At 35.3% G+C, this 22,633-nt stretch overlaps 1 protein-coding gene and 1 long non-coding RNA gene across 8 annotated transcripts in view; both read left to right on the forward strand.

Annotated features, from left to right (window-relative positions):
- Positions 1 to 1,082: 1,082 nt before the first annotated feature.
- On the forward strand, positions 1,083 to 3,558 carry LOC119072825. Its single transcript, XR_005086930.1, has 2 exons — positions 1,083 to 3,299; positions 3,362 to 3,558. It is a non-coding gene; the product is annotated as an uncharacterized LOC119072825 (long non-coding RNA).
- Positions 3,559 to 8,225: 4,667 nt separating this feature from the next.
- Positions 8,226 to 22,633, forward strand: part of LOC119072818 (RB1-inducible coiled-coil protein 1) — a 54,635-nt gene continuing 40,227 nt past the window's right edge. For 4 of the 7 annotated variants that reach the window (XM_037178117.1, XM_037178118.1, XM_037178116.1 and 1 more), the window contains exon 1: positions 8,226 to 8,374. The gene's annotated coding sequence lies outside the window, so the exon portion shown is untranslated. Of the gene's footprint in view, positions 8,375 to 8,685; positions 9,094 to 22,633 lie in introns of those variants that run through there. The other 3 variants (XM_037178119.1, XM_037178114.1, XM_037178115.1) reach the window with 2 other exon arrangements.

Genomic DNA, 22,633 nt, shown 5'->3' on the forward strand with positions numbered 1-22,633 from the left:
ATTACAACAATTTAAAATAATTTTTTCTTGAGTTATTAACGAAAAACTGTTTTCGGTACCCTCTGACATGTCTTCACTTTTGAGCGCTTTTCAAAGAAAACAATTTTTTTAAAGAAAAAGTGAAAGACACGTGTTTCCTAGAATTGAAAGACAAATCCAACGAGCTATCACTCATTAAAATCGGAGACCGCTTGTTTCCAAAGTTAAAAAAATCACCTGAAGATTTGGCGATATCACTCTTAACTATCTGATGACATTTGATGTAATTTCCATTTTATGAGACCTGAGACACTTTCCGAGTAATGGTAGATTACGTCTTGTTTGGAAGCTGTAAGTGTTGCATCTCGGACTGTACGCAAGATATTCAATCACGAAAGACAAAACAATTACATGAGTTATTTTAGTCACAATTCACAATGTCCCACATGAAGTAATGACTCATTTTCAGATAGAGCTGTGACTTACGCTCTTATTTGGACATGGTTATCTTGACTTCCTACCACGACAGAGTAAAGTTAACCAGGCAGTAGCGCTGGTTTGATTAAGGACCTGAATAATCTAGTAGCCCTTGATATTTTGCGAATAAATTTTTTTAATTTACGTCAGTGTTCATTTGAGTTCATTTTCATACAGTGTATTAGGTCCCTTATTTGACGTTTCGAAAATGAACCGCTCCTGCCTGGTTTATTTTCCTCTGCCGTGCTTCCTACTCGTCAAAATAAAAATGTCCAAGCAAGGACTAAGAAAATAGATTGTTAAACCATCGTTGGTCAGTATGAACTGAGTTAAGTTGCTCAGAACAGTTTGTGTCGCTTCGCTCTGGCCGCAAACTTTCGCTCTTGGTGAAATTTCCTATTTTCTCCACTTTTTAACAAATAACTATTTCGGGCTAGGGAAAAATCTCCGAGTGTATTATCGTCGGGGACGTTCTATCGTTTTCTGTAACAATATATCGTCCGAGCGACGATAATATCATATTTGACGACAATATTATCGTTTTCCGGACGATAATATCGTTTTCTGTAACAATATTATCGCACATGAAACGATATTATCGTCCGAGCGACGATAATATCGTATGTGGCGTCACCACTATATCGACAGGCACAACATCGAAACATCATGCGACTCCAAACATACATTTATTATACTCATCATTTAGCTAAATACGCACAATAGCATACGGACTTTGTACCTTCATACATATTATAAACAATAGGCGCATCTGTATAAAAGACCGAATATTATGAATAAATAAATCAGAATATTTTCTGCTCTCAACGAGAACACATCTTTCTCTTTAGCAGCATTCTCACTTGTGGAACAGTGAAACATCATTATGTTTCACTTAAATCCCCACAACTGGTGACCCCGACGTTCACAGAGCATTACCTCTGAACAGTCAAATTACTATGCTGGTACAAATCTACCACCGAAAAACTTAATTTTGTTATTCGCTAGATTCATCTAGAATCTAGAATAGCCTATGTTAAACTAACATTGTTTAGCATACATACCGAATGCTTCATGTACCATTCAGGCATTCAATCTCGGACATTGCAACGAGCAACATCTCCGACATTCCAGTACACTACAGTGCACTCACAAAGTGAAACACTTTGTAGATTTCTGCTGTACTGCTTCCATGACTAGTCACGCCCGTCGCTTCACGACTAATCAAGACCGCGCTTCATAACTAATCAAGCCAGTAGCTCTTCAACAAGTCGAGCCCGGCAATTCAAGACTAGTCGCGCCCGTCACTCTCCGACCAGCCGCGCCCGTCAATCCAAGACTAGTCGCGCCCGTCGCTCAAATTAATAATTAACATAGCACAATTTCTAATATCGCATTGAAGCGGTAAATTTAGACATTTTGTGTTCAAAAATCTGAGTCTATACCATTATTCTTTCAATAGCATAAGCTATCAATTAACACAGTTCAAGCACGTTTTCACAGTAAAGCTAAATTTTCTAGCCTAACTCAACAAAAAACGTATTTAATGTGTCAACAAATGAAATCAGTAAGAAATGGTAAAACAAGTACACGATTCAGCTGACATAAGCGAATCTATCGTACAAGCACGTACGTCATTACACAAACTGTGGTAACGTTTACGACTCAAATCAAATCACGCCAACCGCGATGCAACATCTATCGCGAAAATTTTTTGTTCTCAACCTTACGCTTACTATACTTCAGCACGTTTGGATGAACGAAAAATAAGTTTTACAGGTCGAAACTAAAAATGTCTACCACTTCATAGGTTTCGCTTTCGCTGTTCAACAAACTTTATGTTACGAAAGTGTTTCAACCTGGTAACTGTTACTTCGGGAAAACCTAAGCATAGTCTGGACCTAAGTTAACCAACTTTTACATGTCAGTTATCATGATCTATATGTCTGAAGGTTGCCTAGCATCTACATGTTGCTACATCCTTGTAATGTCTATGGATATGATCAGAAATACATCAGGCCAGCCGCTTGAAGTACTATGGCACAACCGTGCACAGTAACGCGACATTTTATTATCATAAGGTGGATTAAGTTCGCGAGCGTGTAACAACAATCAATCGAGACTCCCACCGATGGTAGCGATGCTAATTCACGAACTTAGCTCATGTTCTGTTCGTTAGTTCCGACCTTCTTATAAATCTTTTTAGCATCTCAAAATCTGATGTACGAGTTAACATTTGGAAAAAATCTGTACAGTCCGTTTTTCCGTAATTTCGTTTCTCATCAGTAATTTTACGAGCATTGCAACAAACTGTATCACAGTCGCTCGTCCTGCAAAGTTAATTCATTGCACATATGAATTACGCCTAGAAAACTATACAGTCATTCTAAAAAGCTAAAGTACTAAGTACACTTTTTATCGACATTGCGTTTTCTAACTTTGCAGTAATTGTGTAAAGGTTACATTAACCTTAACAACAGACCATTAACTATTATTTGATAGTTGAAACAACACAAACAAAGAATGAATTTTCTTTTCATTTTTAAAATGCTTGTATGCTTCACATTGTCTCACGCAAAACCGTCGAGGTGAAACTCAAATCAGTTTTTACTAGCAACCTAGTAAAACGCAAAGTGTTCTCTGGAAACTTTGGCAACCATCCGAAGTATTTTTAATGCAGTTTTAACCGATTTGAAATACAACACGCTTTCAACTTCCGATAAACGAAGTGAGTACAAACTTGAAAGCATTATGTCATGAGACAACATGACAATCAAGGATTTGCATCGTCATTCTTGTTCCAACACGACGAACAATCAACAAAAACCAACTTAATCACTAGCTAAGTTCACTGTTCAAAGAAAATTTTCTACTTGCTCACTCAGCACCTAACATTTTCTCTTGAAAGACTGCACTTGACATTCTGCAATATAAAAACAAACGCAGTTCAGCATTCACTCAGCTCAACATTAGCTCAGCTCAACTTCAACGCAGCTCAGCTCGCAAAATATTTCCTGAGTGACCACCATCGTTTCCATCATCATGGCATGAAAAATAACCACCACAAAGACTTGGTAAACGACAACACTTCGTCTCAATGGGGAATCTCTAAAAACACATAGAAGGACCAACAAGCTGCAACAATCGAATTTCCTTTTGGTTCCACCTTATTTTGAACGTTTTATGGCTACTACTATTCCATGGAACCAGTCCTTCCAAGGCATCATCAAACCGATTCCAGCAGAGGCATCAGAACTAGCCACGCATCTTCAACCAGGAACCAGCTAAAATTCTGCAATCTTCGATCGCTCAACTGCTCCAGCGAATCATCCAATTTCGAGACACCAACGGTCATTCATCATTCATTAGAGGACAACAAATCCATCATCGAATTGGTTACTCAACATTATTGCGCACTCCGAATTCAACCAATGCCTTGAATTCACCCGTCTATCACATTCATCATGATTGGTACCTTCTGGCCATCAGCGAAAATCGTCATCAGGATTCAAATTTTGGGGCACAAACGCCATCTCTTCTTCAATCATCCTCGCACGACGTTTCTGGAGGGGGAGTTATGTGGCGTCACCACTATATCGACAGGCACAACATCGAAACATCATGCGACTCCAAACATACATTTATTATACTCATCATTTAGCTAAATACGCACAATAGCATACGGACTTTGTACCTTCATACATATTATAAACAATAGGCGCATCTGTATAAAAGACCGAATATTATGAATAAATAAATCAGAATATTTTCTGCTCTCAACGAGAACACATCTTTCTCTTTAGCAGCATTCTCACTTGTGGAACAGTGAAACATCATTATGTTTCACTTAAATCCCCACACGTATTAGTCGACAATAATATCGTTTTCCGCACGATAATATCGTTTTCTGCAACAATATTATCGTCCCTGAAACGATATTATCGTCCATGAAACGATATTATCGCCGATTGAAACGATATTATTGTTTTTGCGACGATAATATCGTTTCATGCAACAATATTATCGTTTCTGCAGTGATAATATCACCCGTGAAACGATATTATCGTCCAAGAAACAATATTATCATTTCTGATATTATATTATCACCCGTGAAACAATATTATCATTTCTGATATTATATTATCACCCGTGAAACAATATTATCGTCCGAGCGACGATAATATCGTATTAGAAGACAATAATATCGTTTTCCGGACAATAATATCGTTTTCTGCAACAATATTATCGTCCCTGCAACGATATTATCGCCCATGAAACGATATTATCGTCGATTGAAACGATATTATTGTTCTTGCGACGATAATATCGTTTCATGCAACAATATTATCGTTTCTGCAGTGATAATATCACCAGTGAAACGATATTATCGTCCAAGAAACAATATTATCATTTCTGATATTATATTATCACCCGTGAAACAATATTATCATTTCTGATATTATATTATCACCCGTGAAACAATATTATCGTCCGAGCGACGATAATATCGTATTAGAAGACAATAATATCGTTTTCCGGACAATAATATCGTTTTCTGCAACAATATTATCGTCCCTGCAACGATATTATCGCCCATGAAACGATATTATCGTCGATTGAAACGATATTATTGTTCTTGCGACGATAATATCGTTTCATGCAACAATATTATCGTTTCTGCAGTGATAATATCACCAGTGAAACGATATTATCGTCCAAGAAACAATATTATCATTTCTGATATTATATTATCACCAGTGAAACAATATTATCGTCCGAGCGACAATAATATCGTATTATACGACAATAATATCGTTTTCCGGACGATAATATCGTTTTCTATAACAATATTATCGTCCCTGCAACGATATTATCGCCCATGAAACGATATTATCGTCGATTGAAACGATATTATTGTTTTTGCGACGATAATATCGTTTCATGCAACAATATTATCGTTTCTGCAGTGATAATATCACCCGTGAAACGATATTATCGTCCAAGAAACAATATTATCATTTCTGATATTATATTATCACCCGTGAAACAATATTATCATTTCTGATATTATATTATCACCCGTGAAACAATATTATCGTCCGAGCGACGATAATATCGTATTAGAAGACAATAATATCGTTTTCCGGACAATAATATCGTTTTCTGCAACAATATTATCGTCCCTGCAACGATATTATCGCCCATGAAACGATATTATCGTCGATTGAAACGATATTATTGTTCTTGCGACGATAATATCGTTTCATGCAACAATATTATCGTTTCTGCAGTGATAATATCACCAGTGAAACGATATTATCGTCCAAGAAACAATATTATCATTTCTGATATTATATTATCACCAGTGAAACAATATTATCGTCCGAGCGACAATAATATCGTATTATACGACAATAATATCGTTTTCCGGACGATAATATCGTTTTCTATAACAATATTATCGTCCGTACAACGATATTATCGCCCATGAAACGATATTATCGCCGATTGAAACGATATTATTGTTTTTGATACGATATTATCGTATCAGACGACAATAATATCGTTTTCCGAACGATAATATCGTTTTCTGTAACAATATTATCGCCCTAGCAACGATATTATCGTCCTAGCAACGATATTATCGTCCTAGCAACGATATTATCGTCCTAGCAACGATATTATCGTCCATGAAACGATATTATCGCCGCTGCAACGATAATACACTCGGAGATTTTTCCCGTCACCTCTACATTGCAATACAATTTTCATTCGCTTTCTATGTAACACTTACTCAGAGATATTCTAATAGTTCGTTGCCAATTCGCAACGCTAAAAATATCGAAAGTCCTATTGAGTATATCGAGTATATCGCGTATATTCTGAGTATATCCAGTACATCGAGTAAGTATATCTTCCGTATATTCCGTATATCGAGTATGAGTAGGATGAGTTTGGCAACCGCCACATTTAGAAAAATGATTTTTTTTACGCGATGGATTTCGATCAAACGAAATGCCAGTGTTTAGCTTGTGATCTCAGGAGTCTGGCAAGGTAATTAGTTTTTCAATAGGACCAGTATCGGCTGAGCGATAAGACTTTGGAAAGTGTTTTTGTATGTGATTGGCACATGATTTCAAAGTCTTATCGCTCAGCAGATGTTCCGTCTATGGTCACGTCGGCCTCTGTTTTTGAGTCTGGCTCGCTTTCCGATCTGGGTTGGAGACTCTAGTTAGTCGTTTCATTTCCTTTTCCGGTTTTGAGTGCTCGATCGTGGGGTTCAGTGTGATCCATAGAGGTAAACTACCTAGAGGAATTGGTTGCTAGGAATCTCGCGCCGCGTCATTCACAATAATTCACATTTTGACACATTTTGTATAAGGAAGATGTCACTTTGTGAGTTATTGTGAATGACGCGGCGCGAAATTCCCTAACACCAGAGGAATTATGACCGAAATTCATTGAAAAATTATATCACACACACCACTAACACGAAAACGTCACTTTGCTTTGCTTTTGACATTATGAGTCCCTTTACTTTTGACATTAAGAGTCCCGTATACTGTCTGTACACGGAGCTGTCACACACACATTCAAATATATGCTTTTTCATTTTAATTTGTCAGTTTGTTCTATTGAGAGGGCCCTTGGTGTGATCAGTGTTTCTTAGGATTCGTTTTTGGAGCTTCGTTCGTTGGATGCTGGTCCGTTTGTAAGTTTCGGTGTGTTCAGTGTTTTTGGGCTCCGTTTTTTTGAGCTTTGGCCGTTATTGACCTTCGACAGTTGAGTTTTTGTTCTTGACGTTTTGGCCTTTGTCCGTTGAATCTTAAGTGATGGCACAGCCCTGCTTCTAGCATGAACATTCAAAATATTCGGAGGCTGATGAAATCACAGTAGGCACTGTGTTTCTGTTGTTCAGATAGATGACTTGCTTTCATTGTATGAGTTAAAACATACAATACAAACAATCCTTAGCGGTAACTCGTATCACTAAAGCCTCCAAATTTGACGCTTGTCAATTAAGTGTTCATGCTAGTAGCAGTGCTGTGGTGATGGTCTTAGTGATCGAAATAGAATTGGATTTAATTATTCTGGACTAAGCACAAAAACCGAGCACTTATGGAACACCTGATGACTCTGAAATATAATGGGAATGCAGTACCGGGCCGGTTCTTTGGAACATTTTTCTTATTAACGTTTCGTTGCGATCAATTCTAGAATCCAATAATTTGCTTTACATGTTTTGATACTATTTGAGTGGAAACAATTTACTAAGTGTTTCAAGAGCTTCTGTCACGCATGGAGCCAGCTACAGAACAGGAAAAGTGCTGATTTGTAAGAACTGGTTCCACATTGAAAAGAGCCGTGTTATGGTTCTCAAAGAAGCGGTTCCGCATTCCCTAGTCCGGGAGGTTCCAACTTTTATTTTGACATGCCCGATCTAAAGGGAAGAGCATTTATTTCCAAAAAAAAACATTTCGGAACCTAGTACGTACCGTAACACGTAGCATGGGTTAACAGTCGTTATTTTGATGATCTTAAATTCCCTAAAATAGGCCCTGGTCCCTTCTCACTTTTCATTTTGCATTTCAGTGCATTTACACTGCGTAAAAACTCTGAGCTCATTATAATGTTTGATTTGTTTTCACCGCCAAAATGTTCAAATGGAATAGTTTGCTGGGCCTTTAGTTGAAATCGTTGAAATAATGGTTCACCGAGTCCAATGAACATCAGCGCCACACAGGTGCGTTCGCAGTAACTGCAAGTTGTCATCAAATGTTTTTGCAATCATAATAACAAAGAACTTACCAAAAGCTAGCAGCTGAGAGGAAATAAAAGTGAAACGAAAGTTAAATTAATTAGTGTTTCTAGTACATGTCCTTTTTATGTTACCAAATATTAGTAAAGTAACGCAATCAAAGTGAGTTTGCTAAATTTTTTTCACACATTTTCCAACCACCAACGATTTTCTTTCGATTTCAATTTGTTATGTATAAAATTGGTTAAAAATGGTGATCGGTTGAGGTCGGTTTTGTTTTGATGAATTGAAAAAGAACGTCGTATTTTGTCCGTAAAATGTTTATTTCAAACGAAATTTGTTTGTGTTCAGTGCTTAGTCGGTATTCGTTAAGAATTTCATTGAATTTTTGTTCGATTTCAAGTTTTAGCTTTTTTCGAACTGCGTTTTTTCCTCTGAATACGATTTTCGATATGATGCGTTAGGTTTCCCCATTCAGTATTCAGTCGTACGCCATTGAGCAAACACATATAATTTCAGAGCGTAGTGTATGTGTGGTATCGATGGGTTACGTTTAAACGGAACGGGGGATCAAAACGCATATCTTCCTTGTTTACATTGTGAGACGAAAAACAATGTTCGGTGAAAAGAAAATCCTTTCGGTGCAGTACAGTGTTTTGTGACCGTTAATTGAATTTTTTTTTGACCCAGGTTTTCGCTGCAGACCTAACAGCGGAAAGTGTAATATATTTAGTTTGATAAGTGAAGTGCGAAAACATTCGAATATTACAACAAAGCGAACATATTCATTTTGGATAGTTCCTGCACGACTCCATAATAGCATCCCGCAACGTACATCCACACATATATATATTTATGTTCCAGAGAGCGTAGTCAAATATGTATGTATACACTTGTAATGTTTTGTGCTTTCCTTTGTGAAAATTGTTCTGTGTATTGATTTTTTGGGATTGTTTTTGTTTTGCTTACTGTGTGATTTACAGGAAAGTTAGGGGTGAATAACATTGATGCGTTTTTACACGGGAATAGAAGCATTCATTCAAGTTTGTATACGTGCTGTATGCTGTATTCAATGATGTGATCAATATAGAAATTTGGTTTAGTTAGGGCTTCTTACGTGCAGTCTAAATATAGAGGCAGACTAAAAATGTAAAAAAGAAAAAAATGAAAATACTTCGGGTATTAGGCTGTTGATCAATCACATACCGTTATGTGGTCAGAATTTTGTTTGAGATTAGAATCATCAGTTAGACATGAAGCCCAATTTAGTCAATTTTGTAAGGATATCTTTTGTTGTCCCAATTATTACTTCAAATTTGCAGGGTCGAACTAACTACCGAAAGGCCCACCGGACAAAAAATTTCAAAATTTCCTTGTCATGTAAAACATTCAAAATTTTAAAAACCCGCCCGGCATAACCACTATGGCCAGTCTGGGCCTGCCAATTTGTCCATTTAACCGATTCTACGATAACCTATAAATTGCCACTTACGAGTGGACTTGAATTGAACTTAATTTCTTACAAATTGTTGGTTCTGCTGCACCATTTTTCCCATAAAATTCGCCCACATTGCACTCGATGTGGAAACTAGGTGTTCATTAAATTGTTGTAACTTATTATCAACGCAAAGAAAATTATAGTCAGCGAATGGCATTGATTGGTGACACTTGACTCTCTAATTACCCGATTAGTTGCAATGTAGCGGCATTTTACTCTGCGTTTAGCCTTAACGGTTAACGTGGTTTTGAAAAACACATTTTGTTTTTTATGTTACCTGGTTGCCCTTAGCAACCTTAAACGAACAGTGGTCTAAGGGGTCATTCATAAATGACGTCCACTACTTTTGGTCAGTTTTAGACCCCCCCTCCCCCCTCGTCACGCAAAAGTGGTCAAATTTGACCCAATTTTGTATGGAGTGTCCGAAATCGTAGACCCCCCCTCCCCCAATACAAGAATTGGAATTTTTGTGTGGTGAAAATCTTGCAGATGTTTTCTGTGCTGTCGAGACTAATTTGGCTGGAAATGAAGTTTATCGTTTCAACGAACAGAAAATGTGAAGTCAAAGTTTGAGGTTCTTTCGGGTGTTAGAAAAACTTTGTCAATTTCTTCTGCCCGCGAGTGCTGTCAAGAATTTTTTTTTGAAATATTTTCTTAAGCAAAGTAAAACCGCTGAAACAACCAAATTTCTCTCCTGTACCACCCTGTTCGCATGACTAGTATATCAATGTCGTACCAAATTATAATCGATGAATCAGGTTTTTTATCTTTCTTCCAGTCTTCGACTAATTTCGTAATATTGCACTTTTGTGCTATCTTGAAAAATTATCCAAAGATACAGAGTCAAGACTCGAATATTCAAAAAAAAAAAAATTACTCATCCTTTCCGGTACACACACAAACCATTGGCTTTCTTGCGCACACACACATTCGTCATAAAACTAGCTTTTTTTATATTACACCAACAGTCCCTAATCTGCTGTGCTAACAAAAGAAAGCCGATAACACAAAGTATATTATGCCAACCCTCTAACACGTTTCGAATGTGTAGTGCATGATGCCTATACCTCAAATCGTTTGTGTTATTTGACAAAAAAAAAAAAAATTTTGAAAATGGTATCCCATGTCGAAAACCATGTTTGGTTATCATTTCTTCAGTTTCAACATTTTTGTCATTTTGCCAGCATTCGGTCGAATAAATTCACTTTGTAATCGTCTTTTTCCCTTCATTTGCTTGTGTGCATTCTACCTGTGAAACTTAACCACGTATTAGTCATTGACGAAGGCAGCAATTTGTTCACATTCACAAGTAAACCGTACCCCCGCAAAGCCCATAAATAAGCGCAAAGACCAGTTTATTCGAAGATTATGCTAATTTCGTTTCTACCCTAAACAACACAAATGACCGACTAGTCGACTGAAGTTACTGACAAAAATGTTGAGGTATACAAAATGCATGTACATTACCAGGTTGCAATGCATTTAAACAGAGTAGATATAACTATACCATACGGTCAATGCGTGACGTATTCAAAATGTATGCATTGTGTAAATTAAAAGGCAGCAACAGAATGTTGTATCGAAATATGTAGATTGTATGCCTTGGCCATGGCAAAACAAATATTTAACCTTAAAAGCATCTCAAAATTAACAGCTGAATCGGGTTTTTTATGTTTTATTTAACACATGAACGTCTGTGTCTCAGTGTCTCACCTAAAGTTACAGTTTTATGGCCACTGGATCGTTGGTTGTTTTTTGTGGGTATTCGACCTGAGAGGTAGATGTATCCTTATACCGATATCCTTATTCATATAAAAAGTAATTGAGATGAAAATTCACGGTCTTCACCGCATGAATGTCTGTTACACTTATACGGGAAGCATAACAAAGAGGGATTCTTTTGAAAAACGACCTGCCGAAATCGGACCCATTTTCCAGTGGATTTTTTTGGATACTAATAAACGACCGATAAATTAATTCAAAACTACCGATAAAAAGTAATAAATGACCGATAAATACGGTACCGATAGAAAATAATAAATTATCGATAGACAAATTCACAAGTACCGATAAAAATATTCAAAACCACCGATAACTTTTTACCGATAAAAAGTGATAAAATACCGATAAATTAATAATTTTACGATTATTCGTCAGTCAAATTCCATTTTCTATCGGTAGTTTATTACTTTCTATCGGTAGTTCATTATTTTCTATCGGTAGTTCATTATTTTCAATCAAAATTTTCCAACTGAGGCCTTTCTGATAATTTTTTCGATTTTTAATCGAAATTTTTCTACTGAGGCCTTTCTGTTCATTTTTTTTCGATTTCCAATCAGTAGTATTGGAAATCGAAGAAAAAATTACCAGAAAGGCCTCAGTAAAAAAATTTCGATTAAAAATAGAAGGAAGAATTACAGTGGCGGACTTTCAATTTTGTGCACTATTTTGATTCAGCTGTTCGACCAGCTGGTCCATGTAAACAAAAACAAAAATTATAATCAGGAGTCGATAAAAATGGCAACAGAGGTTTGTTTATTATCGCCAACAATACAACTAAATAGAGGCTCATATGAGTCGAATGTATCACTAACATTGTGCGAACATTTGTTTCAATCCGAATTTGGTACATAAATTTTATAATGCAAATCTTCAGATTGTTTAGAGACTAAAACCATTTTAGACGTAGAGTATAGTCTTATTAAAATAATTTAAATGCTGAGACTGTTGTATAAAAAAATCTACGAGTAGGTGAAATTCACCTGGTGAATTCCAAACTTCAAAAACTTTCTGTCTAAATCTGTGTTATGAAACAAATGCTCTCCAAATATCTTTTCATAGAAAATTTTTATTTTTTTTTAATTTAAATTTTCAAATTTTGCGCCGTATTGACGTTACTTTCTACTCTTTTATATCCATGGCATGAAATGTCAACCGACGCATACATTTGCATCAAAAAACAACGAATACACTCTCTTCAGTTTTATTGTTAGCGATAATAAACAAACCACTGTTGCCATTTTTATCTAACTCCTGATTGTAAAATTAACTGAGTTTGTTTGTTTACATGGACCAGCTGGTCAAACAGCTGAATCAAAATAGTGCACAAAATTGAAAGTCGGCCACTGTACTGGAAAAGCCTCAGTAGAAAAATTTTGATTGGAAATTAAAGATTTTGTCTATGTTCGCTAAAATGGGCTTCATTTGTTTGAACACTAAATGGTTGAAACTTAAAAAAGCCCTGCCGGGCCTTCGCCCGACTGAGGCAAAAGGCCCTTCGGGAATCGCCCGAACGCCCAGTATGGCCAGTTCGGGCCTGGACGGGGAGCCTCACGACATTTATAAATTGGTTTTTGTTGTGTTTTCATTTCTCTATTAGGCAAAAATGCAGTATAGGTGTCAGGGGACATTTCTCTACCATTCACAGTCAAAAAATCGCCGATCCCCCCTGTTCACCTATACTGCATTTTAGCCCTCTATTATTACTTCCGTTATTTTTTTCTATTTTGTTTTTTATATTTTTCGTATTGTCTAAAAAATCTTGAGCACTAAAAATTTATGTTTGACCAATCGATAACAACAATTGACCATTAACATTAAGTATTATAAACTGCCGATAGAAAAAATTAAAGTACCGATAGAAAATGATGAACTACCGATACAAAATAATGAACTACCGATAGAAAATAATTAATGATCGATAGAAAGTATTAAACTACCGATAGAAAATGATAAATGCAGAGTTCCCACGACTGAGGAAGGCTCCTAAAATTAGGAATTTTAGGAAATTTTAACGGTAATTTTAGGAGAATTTCAGGAGATTTCGAAAGTAATTTTAGAAGGAATTTTTAAAAATTTGACAAAGTTTTTATAAGTAATTTCCGGAGGAATTTTTGCAGCCTCAAGATCTTTCTATTTCTCATACACTTCGTAAAATAATAAAAATGTTTCAGAAAATTAATATGTTCTATTAGGGGTGTGCGATGGATAAAGGATCGAGACTGGCATCCCTAGATGTCAAAAACTCGATTTTCTCAATTTTGCCTCAATTTTAGACCAAACAAACACTCACGACACAAACATTTCTCACATGATTTTCAAAAACTTTTCTGTTCTACAACATTCCCAAGAATTTAAGCCCACAAAAGCAAAGATCGAATTATTTTCTTGATAGAATTTCCGAATTTTCAAGTTTAAGATCCACTCAATTTTTCTTAGTCGGCAAACTTTGACGACTCACCAAAAATACTTTCTCGATAAACTTCGCCTGGATTTTATTTTTTTCTGTTGCACTGGACTCCAATTAGTAGAATATTAGTCTTTAGTAGCAGCTAATAAGGATCTCAAAGAAGGTTTTTGGTAGAAGTCGAAGTAGATGGGAGACCGAAAACTAAAAAATTTAGCTTCTATGATTTTTCGCAAGTTGTAACTGTATTTTTAAAATTTACGCCAGTCTCGATACTTTATCCATCGTACACCCCTAATTGACAAAACGTTTTTTTTTTATCAAAACATCTTTTTCCTTATGTAGTTCAATAAATAATTATGTTCCAAACAAATTTTTTTTTTATTTTTTATCGATGGAGAAACTTATTATAAGACACTTTGTCTCGTGTCATATGCCAAAAAAGTTAAAACTTTTTTAGAAATCATTTTGAAAGTCACTAAAAACACGAAAATTCGAATAGAAATACAGTATGTCATCAAAAATTTTTGTATTTCGATTCGAATTTTCGTGTTTTCAGTGACTTTCAAAATGATTTATAAAAAAAGTTTTAACTTTTTTTGGCATATGATACGAGACAAAGTGTCTTATAATTAGGTTCTCCATCGATAAAAAATAAAAAAAAAAATTTGTTTGGAACTCAATTGAAACTTTTACCAGCAACTTGACCTTTATCAGTTGTTTCTTGTCGACTGCACTGAAAACTTTTTTCGTACCACGTACCAATTCTACCGTTGATTTGGAATGAGCATTCCAATTTAAGTCGTACCAATCGTTGGTATTGGTATGCTGCACAAATTAATTGGTACTGTTATTTTACTGGTAATTCCAAATCAACGGTAAAATTGGTAGATTTTATTTTCAGTGTGGGTGGACCCTTCTTTCAAGTTAACAAGATTCACCATTACATTGGTCGAAGACCGACGATAGTCGCATCTTCTAACAAACTGCGATCCTCGAGAATGTATTTGTTTTCGCTAAATCCATGTTCAGGATCGCTGTTTGCATGATTCAAAGAAAGGACTGTTTTCAAATTCATTGCAGCGTAATTAACAAAAACAATTCCTTGTTTTTCATTTTTATCAAAAAATTTCTTTGATAGTGTGGGCTCATTTTAGGAATTTTAGGAGTTTTAGAAGATTTTAGGAGATTTTAGGAGGATTTAGTCCATTTTAGGAATTTTATGAATTTTAGGAGGAGTGGGAACTCTGTAAATGATCGATAAAACGACCAGTTTATCGGTACTTTAGTACTTTTTATAGGTAAAAAGTTATCGGTAGTTTTGAATATTTTTATCGGTACTTGGGAATTTCGCTATCGATAATTTATTATTTTCTATCGGTACCGTGTTTATCGGTCATTTATTATTTTTTATCGGTAGTGTTGAATAGATATTGGTCCCTAGAAGCCAAAAATATTATTTTGAAAATTCATCGATACTTGTCTGGATAGCGAGAGCTGATCGAAAACCGAAAACATGCACTTTTCATCTGGAAATTTCTCCGGCTACACGAAACTTACAAGGTCGTGTGAGATGTCATTAGAAAGGTAATTGCATGTACTTTCTGAGGAGTTACGAGCAGTTGAAAGTATGGGTAAAAGTTTGATTATTTTCACATTTTCTGGGAATTTTTTTCTATGACCGTTAGAAAATTCCCATTTTTTGCACATTTTCTGGGGATTTTTTTCTATTGCCGGTAGAAAATTCAAATTTTATGCGTCGCAGCCGATGCAACACATTCCACATGATATATGGGAAGTGAGTCAAATAATATAACTACGATCGTGACCATTTTTGGATGTTACAAATAGTACTTTCAACTGCTCGTAACTCCTCAGGGTTGCATTTTACCCCCCATGATCGACTATTTGCCCCGAAAGTACATGCAATTACCTTCCTAATGACATCTCACACGACCTTGTAAGTTTCGTGTAGCCGGAGAAATTTCCAGATGAAAAGTGCATATTTTCGGTTTTCGATCAGCTCTCGCCATCCAGCCAAGCATCGATGAATTTTCAAAAAAATATTTTTGGCTTCTAGGGACCAATACCTATTGAGGCACGTAAAAAAAAAGTCCACTGGAAAATGGGTCCGATTTCGGCAGGTCGTTTTTCAAAAGAATCCCTCAAAATGTTTTATCGTCTTTCACATCGATTCATAATATTCACACAAGATGGTACATTTCAGCATCTTAACGTTCAACAGGAAAAAAAATGTTCCACTCGACCAAAAAAAATAAAATTTATCTTACGGAATAGAACCTTATTACTGGCTTGCCTGTACGGAACGCTCGAACATCGTACTTTGTATAAATATACACGTAATGTACGGTGATATAGTTGCTGTGTTATATCATGAAAAATGTAAAACAGTCGTTCAAGTTGATCGTTATATTGGAATTTACATTTCAAGGTTCGATATCTTGCGTAAAAAGGTTACAGAAATTAATCGAACAACAAAAAATAAAACTCTCTGTGACTGTGAATCAGTCATGCGTATGTGACTTCTCAGTACATGATTTATGAGCTACGGATCCGATTTGAAACAAAATGATTTTTACAAACAACTTAGGATCGAATTATCACCGAATCAGTTTTATCTGTGTGAACCCAGTCACCGAAACTCAAATGCTGTTTTTGTTTACACTTGAGAAGTAATGTAAAAATGGAATGTTTATGCGTTCGTTGGGCTTGTTCATCTAGTTTGAATTCGACCTAAAATACGATGAGTTGTATGAATAGTGATTATAGCATCAGACCATCAGAGTGCGATAAACAATTTAAATATGTCAGGGTCAATATTTGGCCAGGCGCTCTCGATTTTTGATCGTTTGTTGACGTAGCTACAGTGCGGCAGAGAATCGAACATTTTTAGTTACATTGATTTCGTCATCATCACAACGTAATCTGCTTTAGACAAAGTTGGAAAGTTCAATGCATCTTTCTGATTTAGTATTATCAACAAGGAAATGAAAGCTAAAATGCAGATAGCGAAAAGGACAACGTAATTTGTCGCAAACTAGCTTGCAATGGAAATTTCCAGCTAATAGAATTATACAAAAAATGAAATTTTATTTCACTTATAATTCGCTAATGTGACACGTCCTGTTTCTGTATTTAAGTATTCACATGAAATGGATGGAAACTAACCTTCGGATACAATATTCAATTGTGCGTTGTTTTAGTTTCCAAAAGGAACAACAAACTTAGCTTACAAACTAGCGTACACGATTACAACATAAATAATAAATTGGGAATGACGTAATGCACCGAACCCATTCGCACATAGCTGACTGCATAGCTAGATATACCTTTTGCTGAACTAAAATGTAATGATAGATAAAGCCAACGACCATCAACGGTCATTATATTCGATTGCACCGAAGAAAAATAAAGATAAAAAAGATTCGTTTCAATTCAAATTACAGTGATAAACTCACATTTAGCGGGGCCGTGCAACTGGAAAGTCATGCAACCACAAAATTGTGTAAATAATTTGCGTATTTCTTTTAAAGACACACACATTGAATTGTATTATGATAGATATGACATGTACAAAAAAAAATGTTTTAAATAGAGAACAAAGTGTACAATTGCATTGCATTGCATGCTCAACCTTATTTTCATTGGGTTATCAGTTCAGCATTCGATGAACTCTGATGTGCACTTTTATATTACCAATTAACAACTCAAATTGTTTCATTGCTTTATTGTATACGGAATATATTTGCTTCGATGCGATGTATAGAAATACAAGGCACAGGTTTTCCACCTCAACAATTTCATTATCCACAGGCAATAAAATAATGTGAAAGTTTTTCCGACAGACAATTTTACATTTATTGGGATGAAAGTTGTTGATCCACTGGCTCTTTAAAATAATTTCTCGAACCCCAAGACCGACAATATACCATCAGCGTTAAGTCACGTTTGTACGCAACAAATCAAATTTGCTCACTTTAAAAGGCAAAGTTTGATTTTTTATTTGTACGGAATTCGTCTATCATTCACACAAAAGATAAATACAAAAATCGAACCAAGAGACGCAATAAATAAGACGCAATATTCGTCATAAAATACACCGGTGATATTATAACAGAGCCTACAATGTTAGTGATTCATGTAATTCCACGCCGTTACTATGAGATACGTTACGTACCGTAATGTTGTACGTTGTACTAAAATGTGGTGTGGTTTGTGAAATGAATAGATCATTTGAATTATAAATTCGAATTTGTAGGTTTCCTTCCTTTCCTTCCTTTCCTTCCTTTCCTTCCTTTGGTTTGTGAAATGAATAGATCATTTGAATTATAAATTCGAATTTGTAGGTTTCCTTCCTTTCCTTCCTTTCCTTCCTTTCCTTCCTTTCCTTCCTTTCCTTCCTTTCCTTCCTTTCCTTCCTTTCCTTCCTTTCCTTCCTCTCCTTCCTCTCCTTCCTCTCCTTCCTCTCCTTCCTTTCCCTCCTCTCCTTCCTCTCCTTCCTCTCCTTCCTCTCCATCCTCTCCTTCCTCTCCTTCCTTTCCTTCCTTTCCTTCCTTTCCTTCCTCTCCTTCCTCTACTTCCTTTCCTTCCTTTCCTTCCTTTCCTTCCTATTCCTGTTTTGTGTTACAAATACAATATATCAAGAGACTCAATCAATGACTAATTGAATTATAAAACCGTGCTTCGACCCGTGCCCTCGTGAAAGTCATACCGAAAATGTCATGTCAGTGCAACATATGCTATCGTTGAATAAACATGAATTTTATCTGATTGATTTTGCTTACAAATTAGCACAATTTTGTCCCTAACCGTCACGATCAATGAACTCCCGACTCAATTGTATGGTTTCATATGCGCCTTTTTGAAACTTACTGTAACACCATGAATGATTGGCAGTATCTAGTTAAATGTGAACTCATTGCTCGTCGTATATTTTTCTTTTTGGAATGATTCTTCTTTTACATACATCAGAGATGTAGGTATTCCATGCTAATAATTATTAATTGTAAATTTAGCATATAAAGATTTGTTCGTTTCATCATTTTTTTTACGGTTGATAAAAAAACACTTAAAGCTTTTGAGTTCATTGAATCATATCCAGAGTAACAAAACGATGGTGTAGAAATTCTGTGCATGACTTGGAGATATACGCAAATTGCTGTCGAGTTCAAGAAACATCACACAGACACATTCTGTTATTTGACTTGATATTTCGGGTTGTTGTCAATATTTAAAAAATAAAATTATTTCGGATCCGAACATAGCAAATGTATTTAAGTGGAACGCTATCTAAAAAGAACAATAAATTCAATAAATTTTCGATTACATTTCCAATATAATAATGATTTGTCGTCATTTTTTTTTTCAATTCGTCGTTCTTATCACAACTCGACCCAATTATTATTTTTCGCCTTTTTAATCTCCACACCAACGTCTATCAGTGCCAAGCATTCTCAGTGAAAGTCATACATTTCAATGAAGTAAATCGAAGTACTATGTAAATCACACAATAGACAAATCAATCGACATGTGCCGAGTGGCAAGGTTCCACTAATTTGTGATAACCTTCGGTCTTTATGAACCAGATTAAAGTGTAATTTTGTATAATAAAAAAAAGAATTTGTGCTTATCAGTAGTTGCTGTAATGGAAATTTGTTGTTCACATACTTTATTGCCGGCCGGCCTTTCCAGCCATTGAGTCGTTCCGTCTTTAGTTGTTTTTAATTGAGGGCTCAATAGTTTTATGCTACTTGATTCTCGTTATAGTTTCAAATACAATCAACATCGATAACATCCTAAGTATTCACCACAATCAGTATGTCAACGTGCTCGTGTTGTTTAATCGTCATCTTTTATCTTTCAATGTCGAACTGTTTGTTTTTGGGGAAAATTCGTTTCATTATCTACAAACGATGATCATTCACGAAAATATTGTAGTGAATACCGACGGTCAACGGTTTTGATATAATGATGAAACGAAATCTGGTGATTTATAAGGCGAAATGTTGTTATTGTTTCCTTTTAGTAAACAACATTACGATTTGTACGTAGTACGAATCTGACGTTAATTTCGATTTCATTGCGCAAGTTAATTTTCTCACCGTTTTTTAATGAACCATCGTAGAATACAGCGAAGTGTGTTGCGTGTTGTGTGTGTATTTGTGCCTAAACTTATCTACTAGCGACACAATAACACCATCAAATCTTATTCAAGCCATAACGTATTTTTTTCCGTATGCACAGTAGAACGCTGATAAATACGTCTGGCCTTGACTAATTATATTAATCATTAAATCGTTTCGTACATGTGTTAATACGTGAATTAAGTACGTACGACTAACGAAAATACAGAAAAAAATACTTTGCCCAACTTTTTTTTAAAATTTTCAATCTAATAATATCAGACTGAGAAATCATTGACCTAGAGTAAATGCGGGAAGAAGTATAATATTAATGTGGTGCTGTTGTATCAATGTTGACGAATTTATGTACACTTCTTTTACGTGTTCAATGAAGATAAAAATTAGAATTAAACTTTTTTTTTCGTCTTTCGTGTTGATTTTTTGTTACGTTTACTTGAGGCGACTCGAGTTTACATGTAAATTAATGATCAACAAAAACTTTTAGCGTTCAATGTTAAAGAAAAACACGTTGGATTGTGTGTATACATTTGAGTGTTATGGCTATACGAATGTGGAACTCGTGGAATGGTTCCACGCACACTTGGCTTAGGAGTTATTTGATGTCAGTTAGCAAGTGTGGTCTATAAAAATGTACAAAATGGAATGAGAGAATGTCGACAGAAAATGATTTCCGAAAATTCAGAGCCCTTTTGAACATCATGGGCGCGCGTTAGCATAGCGCCCGTGACGCAAGTCCTATTACTAGAAAAAAAAATTTTGGTCGTAGACTGCAGAACCATACATACAGCAAATATTGAAGTTCTACAATTCAAACTAGGCATCCGTACGAGTTCAACGAGCTATCACACGTTCTTGCAGCTTAAAATTTGGCCACGCAAAAAATCTTCCAAGAAGCCCCATTTCCAAACATTTTGGTCAATTTCAGTACTTTAAACGAAATGAAAAAATCCTACGTTACTTTGTTAGTCCGTCCGTCCGTGTTTCCTATCTTCTAAAGTCTTCTTTAGATTTTGTTGAAATTTTGGGAGTAGATTCTAGTCGTCATTCTAAGACATTGCAGAAAAAAAAATTAGGGGGGAACCGGCCTCGTTTCGGAGCTAGGGCTCCTCGAAGTTCCCATATAGGCCCCATATAAGAACACCTTTAAGTGTGTGTGTGTGGATGGGTATGGTAGAACAAATTTGTTCGGTTTTGGTATTTGGTAAGCTCTGCTCGCCGCATTTTTTTCCCTAAATTTCGTATTTTTAAAATTTTTAAATTTTAAATTTTTTTTAAAATTTTCAAATTTTTTTAAATTTTTCAAATTTTTTTTAAATTTTTAAATTTTTAAAATTTTTCAAAATTTTTCAAATTTTTCAATTTTTTTTAAATTTTATCAAATTTTTTTAAATTTTTCAAATTTTTTTACATTTTTCAAATTCTTTCAAATTTTTCAAAATTTTTCAAATTTTTCAAAATTTTTCAAATTTTTCAAAATTTTTAAAATTTTTCAAAAATTTTCAAATTTTTCAATTTTTTTTTTACATTTTTCAATTTTTAAAATTTTTCAAAATTTTTCAAATTTTTCAAATTTTTCAAATTTTTTCAATTTTTTTTCAATTTTTTCAATTTTTTTTCAATTTTTTTAATTTTTTCAATTTACTAATTCTTCCAAAAGAACTGATATCAGTCAAAAACACTCAAAAGAGTAAAAGTGACGCAAGTCCCTGTGCATACTTCCAAAACAACTGATATCGCTGGAGGTGACGCATTCTGCGCTTGTACGCAAAAACTGTAACAGCAAAAATTTGACCAAAGAAATTCTAGAAACAAAATTTTACCAAAAAAATTTTGCGTCACAAGTGGCAGATGTTGATGAAAGTACTTTTAAGAAATTTTTTAAAATAGCCAAGAATATGTCCTAATACGTCCGAACCATCTGCCACTTTGTGACGCAAAATTTTTTTGGTAAAATTTTGTTTCTAGAATTTCTTTGGTCAAATTTTTGCTGTTACAGTTTTTGCGTACAAGCGCAGAATGCGTCACCTCCAGCGATATCAGTTGTTTTGGAAGTATGCGCAGGGACTTGCGTCACTTTTACTCTTTTGAGTGTTTTTGACTGATTTAAATTGTCTCGACGTATGCGTAGGTAGAGCCAAAGTTTACACTAAATATTAGAAAGCCATTAGTTAGAATCACCAGTGCCGGACTAGAGCTATGGGCGTTCGGGCGATTCCCGAAGGGCCTTTTAATTTTTGTATGAAGAAATGGCAACGAATGGTCTAATGAAAAATTTCTTCATACAACGCCCGAAGGGCTTTTTTGAGCCAGTCCGTTTTTGAATTAGTTTCGAAGTAGCCTTGGAAAAATGGAACTTCCCATAAAAACCATGGAGTTTCTCCACCTGAGCATCGAGACCCCAGAAATGTTAGTACGTCCTTAGAATCGCAACCTTCTCGAAATCTATGATTGCAACTTTGTTGAAACATTATGGAAATTATCAACACACCAGCATTTGCACAGGGCCAATGAAAAGTATCTTCGTTGTATGAACTTCGTGTCGAATGTATGATACATTGTCCGATTATGGTATT

The sequence above is a fragment of the Bradysia coprophila genome (genome assembly GCF_014529535.1).
Source record: "Bradysia coprophila strain Holo2 chromosome IV unlocalized genomic scaffold, BU_Bcop_v1 contig_84, whole genome shotgun sequence".
Taxonomy (NCBI): Eukaryota; Metazoa; Arthropoda; class Insecta; order Diptera; family Sciaridae; genus Bradysia; species Bradysia coprophila.